The sequence below is a fragment of the Peromyscus eremicus genome, chromosome 13, assembly GCF_949786415.1.
Source record: "Peromyscus eremicus chromosome 13, PerEre_H2_v1, whole genome shotgun sequence".
Classification (NCBI taxonomy): Eukaryota; Metazoa; Chordata; class Mammalia; order Rodentia; family Cricetidae; genus Peromyscus; species Peromyscus eremicus.
In genome coordinates, this window is record NC_081429.1 from 29093545 (window position 1) to 29113557 (window position 20013).

The window sequence follows — 20013 nt, forward strand, 5'->3', positions numbered from 1 at the left end:
CCACTCTGAAAATACTGTCGTTCTTTTCACAAGTTGTTACTGGACAGTTTCACACATGTCATTTTTTCATCCTGTGGTCCCTTCTGAACTTTGTATTGGAACTCTCCTCCAGAGATCACTCCAGATGCTCCTGTGTGTCCTTGGAATGCCCTCACATCAGTTCCTAATGGCCTGGGAGAGATAATGAGCCTTCTTCCCACCATGATCCTGGAGATAAGTGTTTGATTGATGAGTGTAGAACATTTCTGAAGGAAATTCCAGAGTTTTCCAGCAACTTTTATACATAAGAAAACACTTGCAGATATTAAATACTAATTGTTTAATTTATTTTTATGTTTGGTGCTAAGGCTCAAACCAGGGCCTCACATATGCCAGAGAAATACTCTGCCACTAAGGTAGATCAACCCTTGGGCCCATGCCTAATTTTTAAATGGCAAAGATTATGTTCAATAAAATATTAAAATTTTAAAAGAATCCAAATTTATGAATTTCTCTGAGTGTTGTCTAAGAATTTCTGCCATTTGAAATGCAGTGGAGTATTTATTGAGCAATCTGCTATAGGATAAAAAAGAATACTGATCTAGGATTTGTAATTTAAATATATTTTATTCCAAATTTTAAAATCCATTCAATGGGATTGAAAATAAAATTTATCCCAAAGGCCTAAACAGCAATATCTTCTTAACTGGTACTTTTTTTTTGTAATTTGAGTACCTATAAACAGCCACTCTCCAGAACTATTAAGTGGGAAGTCCTAGAAATAAACAGTACATAATTTAAACTGCATACTGTTCTGACAGGCACAAGTGGAAGCTCACTATCCATTCTGTCCTGTCTGGGTGTGTCCATGCTACTCACTTAATAGTTGCATCATGGTCTTCTCGGTTTTCAAGTCAACTGTGGTCCTATCTGAGCACTCATGTTCAAATAAACTTTATTTTTCTTAAAGCTAGAGTAGCAATGCTGGGAATGAAGTCATGCAAAAGAGACACTGACCATTATAGGTGTATGCATAAGTAAAAACAGAGTATATGCAGGTTCCATTACTGCCCATGGTTTCAGCATCCACTGGAAGTCATGAAAAAGTAACAACAAACCTACCTAGATGCAAGGGATGTGCTCTAATTAACAGACTTCTACTGGAGATGCTAGACAGTGCAATGAGACAAGAAAAAAAATTAGGAGTCAAACATTGGAAAAGAAGAAAAATGACTCCAAAAGCTACAAGGACACACCCAAGAGGCTCAAGTGATAACTGAGACACCAACAACTTTTGTACAGCTGTTTTTATGACATGATTGGTAAAGATCCCATTTATAGTAGGGCAAAATGGTAAACATGTATGATTGCATTTACTCTATAAATGTATAAAGCACAGAAATAGGCCTGAAAATACTTGAAGGTAAAGGAAATGACAGCTAAATGTATAGAAAGTTGTCCTTTGTTCTTGATTTTGAAGAAAAAAAAATACAAAGATGTAAGACCTTTCTAAATCAATTATAAACTAAATGCTATCCTTATGGAAAAATATAACATATTTTCCTCCAGAACTAGTAAAAGTAATTATTTGAAAAATAAAAAAGAGCTAGGTAGGTCTTAGCTCTACATGAGATGTCTCCATCAAATCCCTCCCCTCAGATCCCAGGGAACCCCTCGGAAGAGGAGGTGGAAAGAGTGTTGTAGCAATAACAGAGACAAAGACAGCAAGTCACTCACCTCAGCCAAATGCCGTTTATTGAAAGAAGGAGGAAACATTAAATACAGGCTTATAGCACATTGGGAGAACCCCAGAGGGCAGAAGTTCACTACTGATGTTTACAATCTTGCATCTAAGCTGTTAACGCTCAATATGCAGGATACACAAACAAGAAACTTCCCTTAAGCATTCAGGAGAGTGGAAACCAGCAGGGAATTAGCATAGGGAGGGCATCTGGTCAAGGTCTGCAAGCAGGCAACAGCTACCCAAATTGGGAGGAGGCCAGGGCCCTATAAGTGTAGGAGTCAGAGGGGATGGAGGACACCAGGAGAACATGGCCCTCCAAATCAACATGAGCAGTGCTCATATGAACTCACAGAGACGAAAGCAGCATGCAGAGGGCCTGCACGGGTCTGCACCAGGTCTTCTCATTTATATTATAGCTTCCAGTTTAGTGTTTTGTTTTGGATTTGTTTTGTTTTGGGGGTTTTTTTGTTTATTTATTTATTTAGGTTTTTTCGAGACAGGGTTTCTCCGTGTAGCCTTGCTACCTGTCCTGGATCTCACTCTGCAGACCAGGCTGGCCTCGAACTCACAGAGATCCACCTGGCTCTGCCTCCTAAGTGCTGGGACTAAAGGCGTGGGCCACCACCACCCAGTCCAGTTTAGTGTTTTTTTTATGGGATTCCTAGGTGTGTATGAAAACAGTGAGTCTCCTGCTCTTGTGCCTTATCTTAGGACCTTTTCCTTCTGCTGGTTTGTCTTGTCCAACTTCAATGTGATAGGTTTTGTTCTATCTTAACATATATATTTATTTATATTTTTATTTTTTTAATGAATGAGTGAAAACCTTGCCACTAGGGTAAAGGTTAACAATGAAACTGTCACTTATACCTGCTGGGAGAAGGAAAACCAGTTTCCTCCGATAGAGTGACACTGGGTCTATCAGACACTGCAGGACAGGCCTCGTGTTCAGGAGTAATTGACCAACATATAATGAACTCCAAAAGGTTTTTTTGTGTATGCTTTTATTTGGTTACAGTTGGTATCGTGTTTTGTTTTTGTTGTTGTTTTTATTTCTTTTTGGATGTGGTTTTATTTTGTTTTCTTTGTTTGGGGGACATTTTGTTGTTGTATTGGGTTTTTATTTGTTTTTTGAGGAAAAAAAGTTGGATGGGTAGGGGCGGGGGAATCTGGAAGGACTTCGAGGAGGAGAAGAATATAGTCAAAATATATTTAAATTGAAAAAGTGGTTTAAATAATGAAAAAGAAGAACTGGGTCAGCGGGATGGCTCAGCAGTAAGGATGCCACCAAGCCTGACCACTTGAATTCTATCCCTGGAGTCGATATGACGGCAGGAGAAAACCACCCATGTGAAGTTGTTCTCTGGCCCAGCACTCAGTGTACCATCATACGTGCATGTACCACCGCTGTGGGGGACAAACACACAAAACAAATAAATAAATGTTTAACAATTACCCAGAAACAGAACCAACAAAGTGTCTTTTAAAATGGAAAAGGGAGTTTCCAGGCAAGATGGTGGGCTAGGAACCGTCACTTTTATGGATGTAGGGGCGGAGGGGTGCAGGTGACGACAGACTATTCAAACGAAAGTAAAAGAGGAAGATCCTTCGAAATAACGCAAAGGTAGTGATAGAAGAGCCAAAGCTTGTGAAAGAGAAACTGGATGGTGCATAGAGGTGGACTGGGGAAGCCAAAAACACATCCAACGCATCCACAGACATTTAAGGAATTGCTCAACATCCCTAATTATCAGGGAAATGCAAATCAAAACGACTCTGAGATACCACCTTACACCTGTCAGAATGGCTAAGATCAAAAACACTGAAGACACCTTATGCTGGAGAGGATGTGGAGCTAGGGGAACTCTCCTCCACTGCTGGTGGGAATGCAAGCTTGTACAACCACTTTGGAAATCAATATGGCGCTTTCTTAGAAAATTGGGAATCAATCTCCCCCAAGATCCAGCTATACCACTCTTGGGCATATACCCACACCACAAGGGCACTTGCTCAGCTATGTTCATATCAGCATTGTTTGTAATAGCCAGAACCTGGAAACAACCTAGATGCCCTTCAACTGAAGAATGGATAAATAAAATGTGGTACATATACACAATGGAATACTACTCAGCAGAGAAAAACAATGACATCATGAGGTTTGTAGGCAAATGGATGGATCTAGAAAAAATCATCCTGAGTGAGGTAACCCAGACTCAGAAAGACAAACATGGTATGTACTCACTCATAGGAGGATACTAGATGTGGAACAAGGATGACTGGACTGCTACTCACATCACCAGGGAGACTACCTGGAAAACAGGACCCCAAGAAAGACACGGGGATTGCCCAATGACAGAGAAATGGATGAGATCTACATGAACAGCCTGGACATGAGTAGGGGTAATGAAGGGCAAGGGTTGAGGGAAAGAGAGCTTGGGGGAGTGGGTGACCCCAGCTGGATCAAGAACAGAGAGGTGAGAACAAGGAATAGGAGACCATGGTAAATGAAGATCACATGAGAACAGGAAGAAGCAAAGTGCTAGAGAGGCCCACAGAAATCCACAAAGATACCCCCACAATAGACTGCTGGCAATGGTCAAGAGACAGCCCGAACTGACCTACTCTGGTGATGGGATGGCCAAACACCCTAATTGTGCTAGAAACCCCATCCAATGACTGAGGGAACTGGATGCAGAGATCCACGGCTAGGCCCCGGGTGGAGCTCCAGGAGTCCAATTAGCCAGAAAAAAGAGGGTTTATATGAGCAAGAATTGTTGAGACCAAGGTCGGATAAAGCACAGGGACAAATAGCCAAACGAATGGAAACACATGAACTATGAACCAATGACTGAGGGGCCCCCAACTGGATCAGGCCCTCTGAATGAGTAAGACAGTTGATTGGCTTGAACTGTTTGGGAGGCATCCAGGCAGTGGGACCGGGTCCTGTGCTCATTGCATGAGTTGGCTGTTTGAAACCTGGGGCCTATGCAGGATCACTTGGCTCAGCCTGGGAGGAGGGGACTGGACCTGCCTGGACTGAGTCTACCAGGTTGATCTCAGTCCTCGGGGGAGGCTTTGCCCTGGAGGAGGTGGGAATGGGGGGAGGGCTGGGGGGAAGGGAAGGGGGCGGGAGGGGAGAGAACAAGGGAATCCGTGGCTCATATGTAGAACTGAATTGTATTGTAAAATAAAATAAAATTTTAAAAAATTCAAAAAAATTTTTTAAAAATCTTAGAATTATTTAAAAATAAAATAAAATAAAATGGAAAAGGGAGTTTCCAGGCAAGATGGCGGGCTAGGAACCGTCACTTTTATGGATGTGGGGGTGGAGGGGGGCAGGGGACAACAGACTATTCAAACGAAAGTAAAAGAGGAAGATCCTTCGAAATAACGCAAAGGTAGTGATAGGAGAGCCAAAGCTTGTGAAAGAGAAACTGGGTGATGCATAGAGGTGGACTGGGGAAGCCAAAAACACATCCAACGCATCCACAGACAGCCCCAGCAAAGAGACTGGCCGCCATACCCTCATGGCAAGCCCACAGTTCCCAAAAGCCCCAATCCAGCTGCACATCTGACAATGGCAGTGATTCCTCCATTGGGTGGTGGACAGGGAGGGAAATCTCATTTCAAAGCCACAGGAGAGGGACAAAGACCAACCTCCAGCCTCGCTGCACTGCTCACCCTGAGCTGAGGTCAGCCCCCTTGCAGACACGAATGCCACGGAGTAGTGAGCTGCAGATAGACCAACGGGGCTGGCATTGTCCCACCCCAGAGAGGGCCAGCCTGCGCTGTTGAAATGCTCTCCCCTCTTTTGAATAGGTTCCTTGAGAGCAGCACGATGTAGAATGACTGAAGCTGGGCTTCTTGGACTGTGTGGACTCAGCGCAGTGTTTGGAAAGACAATATACCCAACAAGGAAGAGGCACTGACTGAAGCTGTAAATACCTCCCATCTCTTTCTATTTCCTGTTTTCATTTTTACATTTATTTCTGTATTTTTTAATCTGTACACCTATACTTCAATTACTTGTTTTGTGTGAGCCTGTATCTTTCCAGACTACATTTTTATGACTCTGTCTTTTTCCCATGCCTACTCTATTTTTTCTCTTATCCCTCATACCTGTAGCCCATGTACCTTCTGTTTCCTTATCATTCCTGCTTTACTCTCTCTTTTCCTCCCTTTTTCCATTCCCTCCTTACTTTACTACTTAATTATTAATATCTGTAGCTATAAAAACTTCAAACTTCATTTCCCCTGACTCGATACCCAAGTGCTGCTGTCTGAAACTTCTTGGGGACACAGCTGAAACACACAGGTGTCTTCTAGCGTATGTTAGCACCAGGGCTGTGGTCAAACCATTGTGTTTGTGTTCCAGTCAGCGTCCCCTCTCCGTAGTCGTGGGGAACATAGGGCCAAGTAAATAAAATAAAACAGAAGAGTGGGAGGAGAGCAGAGATGAATTGAAGGACACCCCCTTCCCAACAGATACATAAAGCACAAGGATAGGTCGCAGGTGAGCAGAAGGGCTTGGTCATTATACCCAGTATCTCCTCCTTCTTCCACTGTATCCTTAGATCTACGCAGTTTCTGCCCCAAGAAATGTAACATATAGAGGATACAACTTTTGTGTGTGAATAGATGTGAACACACCCATGCATGTGGATAGGATCATGTGTGTGAAAACACATATGTGTGTGTGTGTGTGTGTGTGTGTGCAAGTAGGGCCAAAAGTTGACACTGAGTGTCTTCCTCAGTCACTCATTTGTTGAGGCAGGATCTCTCACTGAACCTGGAGCTCACTGATTTAGCTAGACTGGCTGACCAGCAATCCCCAGGGATCCTTCTATCTCCCAGGACTGGAATGACAGGTGTGTACCCCCACTCCCAGCTCTTCACACAGGTGTCAGGGATCCGGACTCAGTTTTTCACTTGCCCAGCAAGTGCTGTGCCCACCGAGCTGTCTCTTCAGCCCTCAGAACAAATTTCATCCAAGCATTTTATGGTCAAATGTTCAGCATGAAGCTGTAATAGTCCAGGGATGCTGCGGTTCTGAGCAGCTCTCGCCCGTCAGCTTCCCCTCCAGCCTGCAGGAAGGCTGACACAGTTCAGTTGACTGGATCATTGCCTTGCTCTGATTGCATCAAAAGGGCTTCTGAAATCATCAATACTACATGACTTTGGGGTGAAATGAGATTTCTGCTGTTTTAGAAATGTCTTTAAATGTAATTCGTTCAAGATTTCATTTCAGCGGTAGTGGCAAAGAAATACGCACTGGAGACCATAAGCATTTTTAATCTGTGCTTTATTGTCTGGGTTCCTTTTTCCTTTCTAATAATTTTATATGACTGTCTCATGAAAAATTCAAATAGGCAGGATAATGTCCATGTCTCTCAAGCTAACCCATGCATCATCTGAGAGGGCTTATTTAGGTATTTCCTTCTTTTAAAAAAAATGTTTTATTTACTTTTTCTTACATTTGCTGCTTGTAAATTTAGCTGCTTCTTGAAAATTCAATTAGTTCTTAGGAAAAGAAAATTAATAACTAAAGTGAAAATGCTATCAGCGAATTTTCACACCAAGTGGAAACATTTGAAAAGAGTGGAAACTAATATGTGGAGTGGGGCCTCCCTCACTTCCATGAGCTAGTGCTAGCCACTGTTACTAAAGTGAGTCAGAAATGATCTTTCACGTCTCAGCATTTAAAAACCCATTTATAAATAGCTTGTCCTCTGACATCCAGTGTGTGTGTGTGTGTGTGTGTGTGTGTGTATGTGTGTGTGTGTGTGTGTGTACATAAGCTCTCTTGCACTCAGTAATATCCCCAGCTGACTTTTTATTTTGACACAAGGTATCACAGAGTTGCCCAGAGTCATTTTGAGCTCACTCTGTAGTACAGGCAGGTCTAGAACCTGCAATTCTCCTGCCTCAGCTCCCCAGTAGCTGGGAATATATAATGACTCTAATGGCTCTCATCATTTTTATCATAAAGCAAGTCAACACGTTTGTGCCTGCTAAGTACTCAAGATGAGAAGAAAAATTTATCCTCTGAGGTTAGATAACTTCTGATAGAAAAATGTGTGGTGGGAGTTGGGTGTGGCATCTGGCACTTAAGAAGTGGAGTCAGGAGGATCAGGAATTTACAATCATATTCAGCTTCATAGAAAGTTCAAGACCAGCCTGGACTTCATAGGGCCTGGTCTCAAATAAACACCACACACACACACACACACACACACACACACACACACACACACACACACGGCCCACCTGTAATTCCAGTGTTCAGTAATTGGAAACAGGGTATCCTGGGGCAAACTGGTTAGCTAGACTAGTGAAACTGGAGAGCTTTGGGTTAGAGGGAGAGAGAGGACCTGACTCAATAATAATACATAAAAATAAAGTGGGTAGTGATTGAGGAAGACACCCAACCTCAACCTCTGACTTTCAAATACATGTACACACATGTGCACATGAATACACATGCCCCACATACATGCAAACACATGCCACATACATACATACATACACATGCAAAGAAATGGAAATGAAGGCATAGAGATGGTGAGAAAAATCACCACATCTGAGAAAAAAATACCATGGTTCCAGCTTGTTTGAGTCTGCTTTTTGTTTCTATTTAAGCCTTGACTTGTGTGAAACATGAAGATTTGGTTTAAGAAGCTGGAGATGAAGAGGCATGTCAGCTTGTCTAGGGGTCTTTAGAAGAAGCACACAGTATGTGGGGTGGGAGGGATAAGTCAGGGAAGAGTTGATCATGAGAGACGCAAACATGGCAGTTGGCTGTGGATCAGACAGGTTCCCAAAGGGCTTCCCAAGAACGCTGTGCTCACTTTGCAGTATTTTCACATCTATCTCGGGGCACGACCGTTGCTGTCTCCCCCACCCCCACCCACGCCAGCAGCTTTGTTAGTACCTTCTAGCACAATGTAAACTAGCCAACAGGAAGAAAGTTCCCTGGTCAGTTGGAGGTCGGCTTCTCCGTGTTCTGTCATCAAGGTAGGTAGCATCTTCAGCATTAAGGTCTTACCATTTAGTTGTGATGGGCAACCAAGGACAATGACAGTAGCCTGTATTATTTTGGGTTCCTCAGGGCCTCCCTGACCAATAAGTTATAGAGAGGTAAGCTGTGCCTGGTACTGAGAATTACTTTAAGTAACTGAGATCTTCTGAAAGCATTGTTATCCACTAACACTACCTCTAATACAGCTCCCATCTTCACATTGTAGGCTGATTAGCTTACAAATGAGGAGATTTCCCTAAGGCTTCTACACACCCTTAGTTTTGGTTAACTAATACCTTACCCTGCTCCGTCCCGTCTGCCTACATTGTTTTATTCTTAAAACAGATGTCAAATGTGGTCACAAGAGGAAAGAGGAAAAGCTCAGGGAAGCAACAAAGGCTTATTTTACTCAGAATTCTGGAGAGATGGAGTGCTTGCACACCAAGAAGAGGGTCACATGCCAGGGAGCAGCAGGAGAGAAAGCTCAGCCAGTCGGGCTGAAGGGCAGAGTGAGGGAGCGTGATGATGCAATTTCCAAACAAAAGGTACCAGTGAATTCTACTGGTGTCCCTAAGAGCCAGTTCTCAGAGGTGGACAAGGAGAACTTGTGTGGCCAATGCTACCTTTACAGAGGGGCATCTGACTACCTGGGAGGGATACTCAAAATTTACAAGACGGTGTAGCACGGCCCTTAATGAACATGTCTTTTCAGACATGGTGCTGGGTCCTCTTTGCAGAATACCATTTTACTAAAAAAAAAAAAAAAAGGTGGGGGCATGTTAGACTGAACACAGATCACTGTGGAAATTACCTGAATAAAGAATGAAGCATGCAGAGTCTCTATTGTGTTACTCTTCTGCTATGAGGCGGAACTGGGCCCATTCATCTATATACTGAAAATGTAACTCTGAATACCTCAGAAAGTAGATGTTATCTGGAGATAGCATCTTAACAGCAACTATAAAAGGCAACTAAGTCAACATAAGGTCACTAATGTACTGAGTAATTTTATGTGAACTTGACACAAGTTTCAACTGAGACAGGAACCTCAACTGAGAAAATGCCTCCATGAGATCAGGCTGTAGGCAAGCATGTAGAGTATTTTCTTAATTAATGATTGATGAGCCAGGGTCCAGCCCATTGTGGGCAGGGCCATCCCTGGACTGGTGTTCCTGGGTATTATGAGAAAGCAGGCTGAGCAAGTTTTGTGAGGAACACATAAGCATCACTCCTCCACGGCCACTTACTTATCAGCTCTTGCCTTCAGATTCCTGCCCTGTTTGAGTTCCTGGCCTGGCTTCCTCCAGGGATGAACTGTGACATGCAAGTGTAAGCTGAACAAATCTTCCCCTCCCCATGTTGCTCTGGCCATGGTGTCTCCTCACAGCAGTGACAACCCTAACTAAGACAGGGAGGTTTAAATTCATCACGACTGAGGTGCTCGGTAGGGGAAGAAAGGAGTGTACAGATGTGAGCACCAGGCAGACCCTGTGAAGACAGAGAGGTATCCAAGTCTGCTAACACCTTGACCTTGCCTTCTAGGATGGGAGATTATGAGAAAATAATCACCTCTGATCTAAGCAGCCACTCCCAGGTACTCGATGGAAGCAGAGAAAGGAAAATGGCGGCGCTCTGCTTTCCTCTTTTTCCCTTTTATTCCATCTGGACCCAACGCCCACGGGATGGTTCCACTCACATTTAGGGTGATTCTTCTACCCCAAAACCCCGTACATCATCTCTGCAAACATCCCCACAGACACATCCAGAGTTTACCGCATCCCTCTCCCAGGCCAATCTGAATACAGGCAAGCTGGCCCAGAGAATAAGCATCACAGTGGTTTGACCCAGCAGCTTCAGGCCCGTGGTGAGGCAGCATGCTCTGGCAGGGATCTCCTGAAAGAGCAAAGCTGCCCAGATCATGGCCAGTAGGTGGGATGAAAAGGATTCTGGGCTGGGCCCTGACTCACTGCAAGGGCCAACCATCAGGAGACCTCCCCTAGGATCAGCATCACACCTGTCTGTGTGCATCACTCCATCTTGTCTCTGGCTCTCTGCTGCTTTTGCACATCTAGCACTGTGGTGTCTGTTGAGATTGTTTCATCCCCTGGAAAGACAGTTTAGGGACTGGAAAGCAAATGGGACACACAGGAGTCGTTGTTTGAGACGGATTTACTGAAGTTTATTAAGAGTAGCTTTGTGATTACAGATATGGCAATACAAAGGAGAAACAAGTCATTGGTGCAGAGTTAGAGGCATTGTAGGAAGTCACAGCATGACCTACCTGGACTGTGTCTGCCACAGTCATGACTGAATGGTAACTGACAGAGAAGACCTTGGATTCATTCGTTTGCTTGGTGACCATCAAGTGTTGGCAGGATGATCGCAACTATAGAAATGCCAGGTTGCAATGGCAATAAGCTGATTCATGCTGGTGACTCACAATCCCAACAGGAGCAGACAGACAGACAGACAGACAGGCAGACAGACAGACTCACCTCTATCAGTTAGCTACAGCAGAAACCCAGAGGCCAGCAGCCATCCTAGCAGCAGCACTTCTTACAGCCACACTTCTGCTGGCAGCAGCACTTCTGCTGGCAACAACAGCCCTTCCCACAGCCACAGCCACAGGAGCCACAGCCACAGGACCTGCAGCAGGTGCGGCGGCAGCAGCAGACCACAGGGCAGCAGCCACAGCAGCCACAGCAGCCACAGCCGCCACAGCCACAGCCACAACCACCACAACCACAGCCACCACAACCACAGCCACAGCTGCCACAGCCACAGCCACCACAGCCACAGCCACCACATCCACAGCCGCCACAGCCACAGCCGCCACAGCCACAGCTGCCACAGCCACCACAGCCACAGCCACCACAGCCACAGCCACAGCAACCTCCACAGCCACAGCAACCCATGGTGTCAGTAGAGAGGACTCAGGTGCAGTGAGGAGAGAGACTCAGGAGAGGAGAGGGAGATGTGATGACTCCTTCTGCTGAGGGAGCCCCTTATGTACCAGTCTAGGAGGATGGTAGTGGTGTGATTCAAGACACATGACAATAGATACTTCCTCATTCTTATTTATTCTGGGGTTCAAAAACACCATGGAGTCATTTCTCAGATATATCTTTACTAGAAACATTTGGCTTAATAAAAGAACTAAATTGTGACACTCCCATTTACATGCTTAGACCCAGACCTTGTAGAGTTGTATTTGTGTGAATGAACTACAGATACCCTCAAACTTGGTAAGATATGGGGAGAAGAAATCAAGGAAGTCTAGAGGTGAGAGAAGAAAAAAATAACTCAGCATACATGCATTTTCTCTTTCTGAGAAAACTCTCAGAACTTAAAAAGTGGACCCCTAAGCACTTCCTGGGACTTACACGGAGTGGAAAAGACTTGGCTAGGGAGTACTGTGGAGTAGTGACCATACTGATGATACTGGGCATCAAATATGCCAAGGGCCAAAGCGGCAAAAGATAAATGATGAAGGAATTCGGAGCTTAGGGCAGCCAGTTAGGAATAGGACTCAGTCAGAGATACAGCCCATCCTCCAAGGCACTGGCATCACCAGAGAGAGCCAGCTGGTGGCTGTGTCTGATCAACCAAGAGGCACTGGGTCTTGAGTTGGGCCCAGAACAGGTTCTACTACTGTGAGGCACTTAGCTTACTCCATTCTATTCACAAACTGCCTAGGTCCTTGTTTCATAAATGTCTACCATAGGCTGGCAAATTGACCAGAAGAAAGAGCATATGTTACTCACAGGAAATGATTGCCACCTCTACACACATCACGGAAAGCACACATCCTCCCAATAGTCAGTGCATGTAAACATCATTCATTGCATCATCCATACCTGGTAAACTGATTTGAAAAGACAAAGATAGTATTGTAGATAGACGGAACAAAAGTATTATAATTATGAAAAGCATGCGCAAGTGAACTTTATTACATGGTGTCCCAAACAGAGTTGCCTTGACTATTGACTAAACGATATTCTTCCAAAATGTGAAACTCCAATGTAGGTCTGAATACTGTGCCTTGAAAGAGATAATTAAAATTAAATAAGATCATTCACATGGGGCCCTAATATGATAGAGCTGGTGTCATCTTAAGAGGAAGAAAAAGAAACACTAATGCTCTCTTCATGTGCACAGGAAAGATCACATGATAACACAGCAAGAAGGAACTATCTACAATGCTAGAGAAAGCCCCATCAGACACCAACCCCAGTGGTACCTTATCTGGGACTTCCAACTTCTGGAACTGTAAGGAAATGCATTTCGATAATTTAAGCCCCACCCCCTCATTCTGCTGCCTTCTGTTATAGCAGCCCAACCTCACTAGTTTCTCTCACTATGATCTGTTGTTGGTTGGTCTTTGGTCTTTTGGGGGACCCGCCACCCAACTCCAAAATAAATCACACACAGAGGCTTATTCTTAAGTATAAATGTCCAGCCTTAGCTTGGCTTGTTCTAGCCAGCTTTACTTAAATTAGACCATTTGTCTTTTGCCCCTGGGCTTTTCCTTTTCTATTCCTGTATACCTTTCTTTATTTCTCACTCTGTGGCTTGCTGTGTAGCTGGGTGGCTGGCCACTGATTCCTCTTCCTTCTCTGGCTCCTTCCTTCTTTTCTCTTCTTCCAGATTTCTCCTTCCATGTATTCTTTCTGCCTGCCAGCCCCACCTATCCTTTCTCCTGCCTTGCTATTAGCCATTCAGTTCTTTATTAGACCACTAGGTGTTTTAGACAGGCACAGTAACACAGCTTCACAGAGTTAAACAAATGCAACGTAAACAAAGGAACACGTCTTAAAATACTATTCCTCAACAATGATCCTAAAGATTAAGTCTTGACTATTAGCAATAGTGGAGAGGGTGCCTGAGCTGGCTTATCCTGGTAATCAGATTGGTGAATACCCTAACTGTCATCACAGAGCCCTCATACAGTAACTGATGGAAGCAGATGCAGAGATCCACAGCCATGCACCAGGCTGAGCTCCAGGAGTCCAGTCCAAGAGAGGAAAAAGGGGTTCTCTGAGTAAGGGGCATCAAGATCATGATGGGGAAACATACAGAGACAACCAAATCAAGCTAGTGGGAACTCATAAACTTTAGACCAACAACTGTAGAGCCTCCATGGGACTGGACTAGGCCCTCTGCATAATCTGTACAGTTGTGTAGCTTGATCTGCTTAAGGGGCTCCCTGGCAGTAGAATCAGGATCCATCCCTGGTACATGAGCTGGTTTTTTGGAGCCCATTACTTATGGCGGGACACCTTTCACAGCCTTGTTGCAGGGGGAGGGGCTTGGACCTACCTCAACTCAATGTACCAGATTTGCTGACTCCCCATGGGAGGCCTTACTACTTTGGAAGAAAGAAAAGGGGTGGGTTCAGGAGGGAAAGGCTAGGGAGGAGGAAGAGATGGGTATCTGTGGTTGATATGTAAAATGAATAAAAATTTCTTAATGAAGAAAAAAGATTAAGTCTTGATTTATATTATGAAGAAATCTCAAGAAATAATGCCAAACTTTTGATTGTATTCTAAAATCAATGTATTATATCAAGAAGAAAAATATGAGTCCATACTGGAAGACTGTTTTTTAAAAAAATCTGACAGATTCTTTTAATTCTTCTCCCTTTAAAGATTAATTTTATTTTTAATTTTTAAGTGTGTGCATGCGCGCACGTTTGTTTGTTTGTTTGTTTATTTGTGTGTGTGTGTGTGTGTAGATGAGTGTAGGTACCCATAGAGGCCAGATGCACTATTTGGCCTCCAAGTGGGAGTTACAGGTAGTTGCAAGCAGCCAATTGTGAGTGCTGGGAACTGAACTCTGGTCCTCTGCAAAAGCAATATGTGCTTTTAATTGATGAGTGATTTCTTCAGCCCCTGTTTTAATGACACATTAGCAAAAGACACTTCTTATAACATCTGGTGCAATGGAGTCAACAAAATATAAAATGGTCCATAAATTTACGTAAATAACAGAAAATATAAATTCGACAAAGAATACAAGACTATTGATGACCAAAATGTTAAGAACCAAGTTTCTAAAGTATTTAGAAATAAATGAAATGATTGAGTGTATAAACTAAATGTTAGGTTAAAAAGATGATTAGACATTCACAGAGAGAAATGAGTGGCAAAGAATAGAGTTTAACCATTATTTTCACAAACATCTGATTAAAGTTAAGAAAAAAAGAACATACAGAGAATGGAAAAGATACAACATTTAAAGATAAAGGCTGGTAGCTTCTATAATGATAAAGACATCTGTTCTCAGATTTAAGAATCTCAATAAATGCCCAGTTCAATAAAATCAAGTCAATTCAAATTACAAATCTTGTAGTGAAACTGAAGAACACACACACACACACACACACACACACACACACACACACACACACAAGAATGTAAAAAAACAGCCAGAAAGAAAATAGAAGGTTTCTTCACAAAAGATGATCACAGAGCAAAGACGGATGTCTCAGGGGAAGAGAAATCAGGAGGGGAAAGTCAAACTGGAATTGAATCCAAAAGACGTCCCCCTTTCAAGGTTTGGGGGGGGGAGGTTTTGGACAAATGAAGGGACGCACTCACCACAAGCAGATCTCTGTGAGGGATTTCCTTAGAGTGTGTTCAGGAAGAAGGAAACATCCTCAGGAAGGTGTAAGACTCTGAGAAGAAATGTGCTGAGCAAACCCAGTGGGCAAGGACTGATCTGAAGTGCACGACTGTTGGAAACAACCCTTAGCCATGGTGTTTTGAGAAAAGCCTGTGACACTGGCCAAGGGCACAATTTAAGCTGGATAAGGAGTGACCCGAGGGAGAGCATCCCGAGGTCTCTGACCCAGACATGCACATCTTCTGAGATGTCTAATTTTTAAATCAGAAACAGCACAGCACAAGCTTTGAGGTCTGGAACTGTGGTCAGTTATGACAAAAATGGGCAATTTGGAAGGCCTAACCATAGGCAAATCCAAGCCATACTGAAGACGGCCTCACTAAGTTTAGACCCTTTCCTAGGAACTCATTGAGTACTTGATACAAAACAGATATGAGTCCAGGTCTTGCAATTAGCTTCTTTTTAATCAAGAGACTTAGAAGGACACCCCTCAATTTTATAATGTACAGTACACAGAAATTACCCAATTTAGGGAAGGAGAGATGGCTCCAGGCTTCTTTGGAGAGGAGTGGGTGGGGTGTCAGTTTCCAGCACCTATGGCCAGCAGCTTACAGCTGTGTATTTCTCACTCCAGAGGATTCAATGCCCTCTTCTAGCCTCCATAGGCACACACACACACACACACACACACACACACACACACACTCACACTAACCAACTCTCTTTGTTACCCAAAGCATCATTTCTGCTCAATTTAATCACAACCCAGACTGGAATGACATTTCATGCTTTTATTTAATGTACAGGGATATTCTCTGCTTCCATAATAAGTCAATTGGACATTCATCATATTAGAATGTACATGAAATTCAACCAAATGCCCAAATTTCCACTTCTTGGTACTCTGTGTTGGTAGTCACATCTCTAAGCCCTTCTTTACAGCTTTATAGACAACAGATTATTGGGAAAACTAGAATGAAATGACGGGGTATGAAGACTGTAAACTACTGATGTCAGAACAATAGGCATTTATGGTAATGAGAATCAAATCATGTACAAATTTTGTAGCCCTTGCTCAGCTTCTTTGGGCCTTTGGAGAAAGGCCGCAGGAAGGTGAGAAACACTGGGAATCCAATTGGGTTCATAGGACACTATTGTTGAAAGATTGCACCCGAGTTCCTCTTCCATAAGCAGGGTGACACAGAAGGATAAATAGAATTACGGAGGCCGGGAGGCTAACTTACCCTAAACCAAGTCTCAAAAGTCTTCGAGTATTGTTGGAGGCCACAGCCCCACTCTGTCCCTTCTCCTTGCACAGAATGAGAACCATAGGTGACACTGTCACTTATTTTTGTTCTGTTCATGATCATCATTCCCTTCTCCATTTGAGAGCCAGTATGAGGACCACTCCTGTAGCAGGGAAGGCGTGTGGGCTTCAGACCAGTATGTAAAATTCAGTGCCAGCTGGCAGATGCTTGTGTCTGTGAGCTGCCCTACATGAAGAGGGAAGAGCTTGGACCTGTGTTGGAACACAGTCCAAGGATGGAGTCGTGTGAGGAGAATTCTGAGTGCTTATGAGAAAACAAGACAATAGTCTTGTGACCTCAGTTTCTTCAGAGCATGGAATTGTTCTTGGACTGTGTTTTCCTGTTCCTCCCAGGTGTAGTGGATAGGAGTGAGTTTGCTTTTAGTTTATTCATGAAAGTTGGCTCTTTGTTTTCATGACTCTATAGAAAAACATGTTTCTGCCACCCTGGGCTTGTCTGCCACTTGCTGTTTGCCCTTGTGATTGTATACTTTACGTGTGCAATTCTCATTAACCTTCGGACTATCGATTGTCTGATGTTCTGAATATAATTGGCTATTGCATGAGACTTTAGCTTGCCACACTTAGCGGCTCCATTTTCCCAGGACCCACCATCTCCTAGAGCAGTGACAGACCTGGATCCAGCTGCCAGCAACAAGTTGAAAGAGGTGTCTCGTGAGCAGGTCCTGAGCTGTGTCATCAGAAAAGTCCACCAGCCATTATCAAATGCGATAAAGGGAATGGGGCCACTGAACTTTGACCTAAAAGATTAAATTGTATTTGAGGTCTCGGAAAAGGAGACTCTCTATGACAAACTAATGGCATCAAAGGGTGGAGACGCAGCCAACTTTGGAGCAGGGAATTAATAAGTATGTGTCATAGAAGAAAAGAGGAGTGTGTGAACCTTTCAGACCCTTACAATGTACCAGGAAGAGAAATGTGACCTTGGAAAAACCCCCGGGCATGAGGCGGAAGCGGAAGGCTAGTGGCATATGGTGAATGTAAGACTTTTTCTGGTCACTAACAAAATCAGAAACTGATTCTCCCAGACATTGCGGACAGAGAGCAATGATGTCATACATGGCCAACAGCGCTTTCCTCCACTGGCCCATGGAGAGGCAGAGGTTTCACTAATCTGAAATGTGGGACTCTGACTTGATCCCTCCTAACTGCAGAGTAGGGAAAGCACTCCGGGGGGTGGGAGGGCCTTTACATTAGGGAGGCTTAAGGCAGGTGTTATCTCCACAGTCTGTCCTGTGAACAGAAAGGCTGTTGTGTCCAGGTGGAGGCCACAGTCCTAGACACCCATGATCCAGCTCTTTTCTTGCCAGTTGACACTCCATTCTCCCTCTGTGTACAGTTTCTCTGCTCTCGCCTTCAGAGCACGGAAGCTAAGCCCAGCTGGGCTTCACTGACCACTGTAAGACACAGCAGTGAGAGTCAATTATCTTTCTAGTTACTTTTACAAACTTAACTGGCTTCTCCAAATTTGGAGACACTGGGCTTGGTTGGTTCCTGAGTGGAAAGTTGTGCAGGGGACCGTTTCTTTATTAATTGTGAGTATATACTCTTTAAAAAGGCACTAATTTTGTGTGTTTTTAAATGTTTCATCAAAACACTGGAAAGAGCTAGAAAAGCACACAGAAGACAGACCTTCCCACCCCTCCCTCTTCAGCCCCACTTCCTCTCAGTGGGTGTCACCTAGGAGACAATCTCTAGAAAAACACACCCATGCTTTCCCTGCATTTCAAGTTTTAACACTATCTACTGATTTGCGGTTGTGAGAGATTTAGTTAACTTTTCTCACAGCTCCCGAACAGGCGCTTTGTTGCTTAGAGTTCTTCTGTTGGTCAAGCCCTGTCAAGTCATCACTGTCTTCTTTAGTTCTTGCATGGTGAAGACACTAGCTTTGTCCACCCCCATGTGCTGAAGGGAAGATGCTGGGACCCTACTTTCCTCTCCATCCCTCCTCTTCTCTGACCACTCCTTGGAGTCTCTCCTGTTTTCACGACATGACGTTCACATTGTATTCCGTTCTGTACCCATTGACAGGCCACCCATGATTTGACGATGGAGCAACTCTACTAATTGAAGAGCAACAAGTAGTGCTTGCATAATTATCTGTTACATATCCTAGCTCAGCAGGTGCACGAGAAATGCATGTGAGACAGCCGCTTATGTAATTGCTGGTTATAAACTCTGCCCCAGCCAGGCACACGAACACTGTACTTTGCACAGCGCTTTTTCATCGACCACTTTTAGTTCTACAGCTCCACCCTGCTTCTTAGTAGAAGGAGTATCGCCTCTACTATAAAGCGATATGCCTGCGCTTTCCTCTAGTGTGGCTAGAATTCTGTGGGAACCTTGGTAATACAACCCCTGGTGTGTCACATTGTGGTGAGAGGGGGGTGGCCGACCACTATAGCCAAGCTTGAAACATCAGTGTCTTATTTACCTTGCCAGAAAGGGAAGGTGCAAAGAAGTGAGCTCCGTTCATAAGGCTTTAACAGGTAACTAGTCTTAGCCAGAACAGACAAGGAAGGAAAGCCAATATATGAGTTTTAATTGGATAAAATGGAGTTGAAGAGATTTAAAAAAAAAAAGTCATATCAAAACAGAAAGGGCAATAGTAAGAATAACGTGCATGGGATTCTTATTTCTGGTCTTCATTGTCTCTGTCGTGGAGGGGGTCTTTTGCATGAACAGAAAGACCATTCAATCAGATTGGAGGTAGGATGAAAATTTGCTCAGAACTGTGTACTGGGAGATGCTGCAGTAACAAGGCATCTCAGAAGAAGCCTCCTTTGTTGACAGCATCCACAAAAGGCAGTGCCTGAGCAGCTGAGGAAGGGACAGGAAGGGCTGTCACTCAGGGCTCCCTGGGCCACAGGCCACACAGGAAGAGCCAGGCCCTCATCAAAGCTGCTCTCCCGCTGTGTCTGAGCTTTGAGTTCCTGGACTTTTACAAAAGGTTGAGCCTGTGTAGCTTAAGGTTGTTGTCTAAGACAATGAGCATCGTTAAATGGCAACTATTTTCCCAGTGGTAACCAGTGAATTGCACGTTCTTAAAATAAAATCACCGAAGTGCTGGCCTTTCCGACTTTTTCCTGTAGGTGTCGCAAAGAGCACAGGATCCTGTTGAACCAGGCTGAAAGTGTTTGGAGATGGATTGAGCTGATTTCAAGAACTCATGCACCTGGGGAAATAAGTGGTCATTTAAAGACACCCAACAGTGCAGATGTCGACCCTTCTCAAAGATTCATCAACCTAGTTGCCAGCAGAGGAAGAAGAATCAAGACAGTGAAACAGCTTGAAGGAACTGAAAGGAGAGAATTGAGAGTAGCA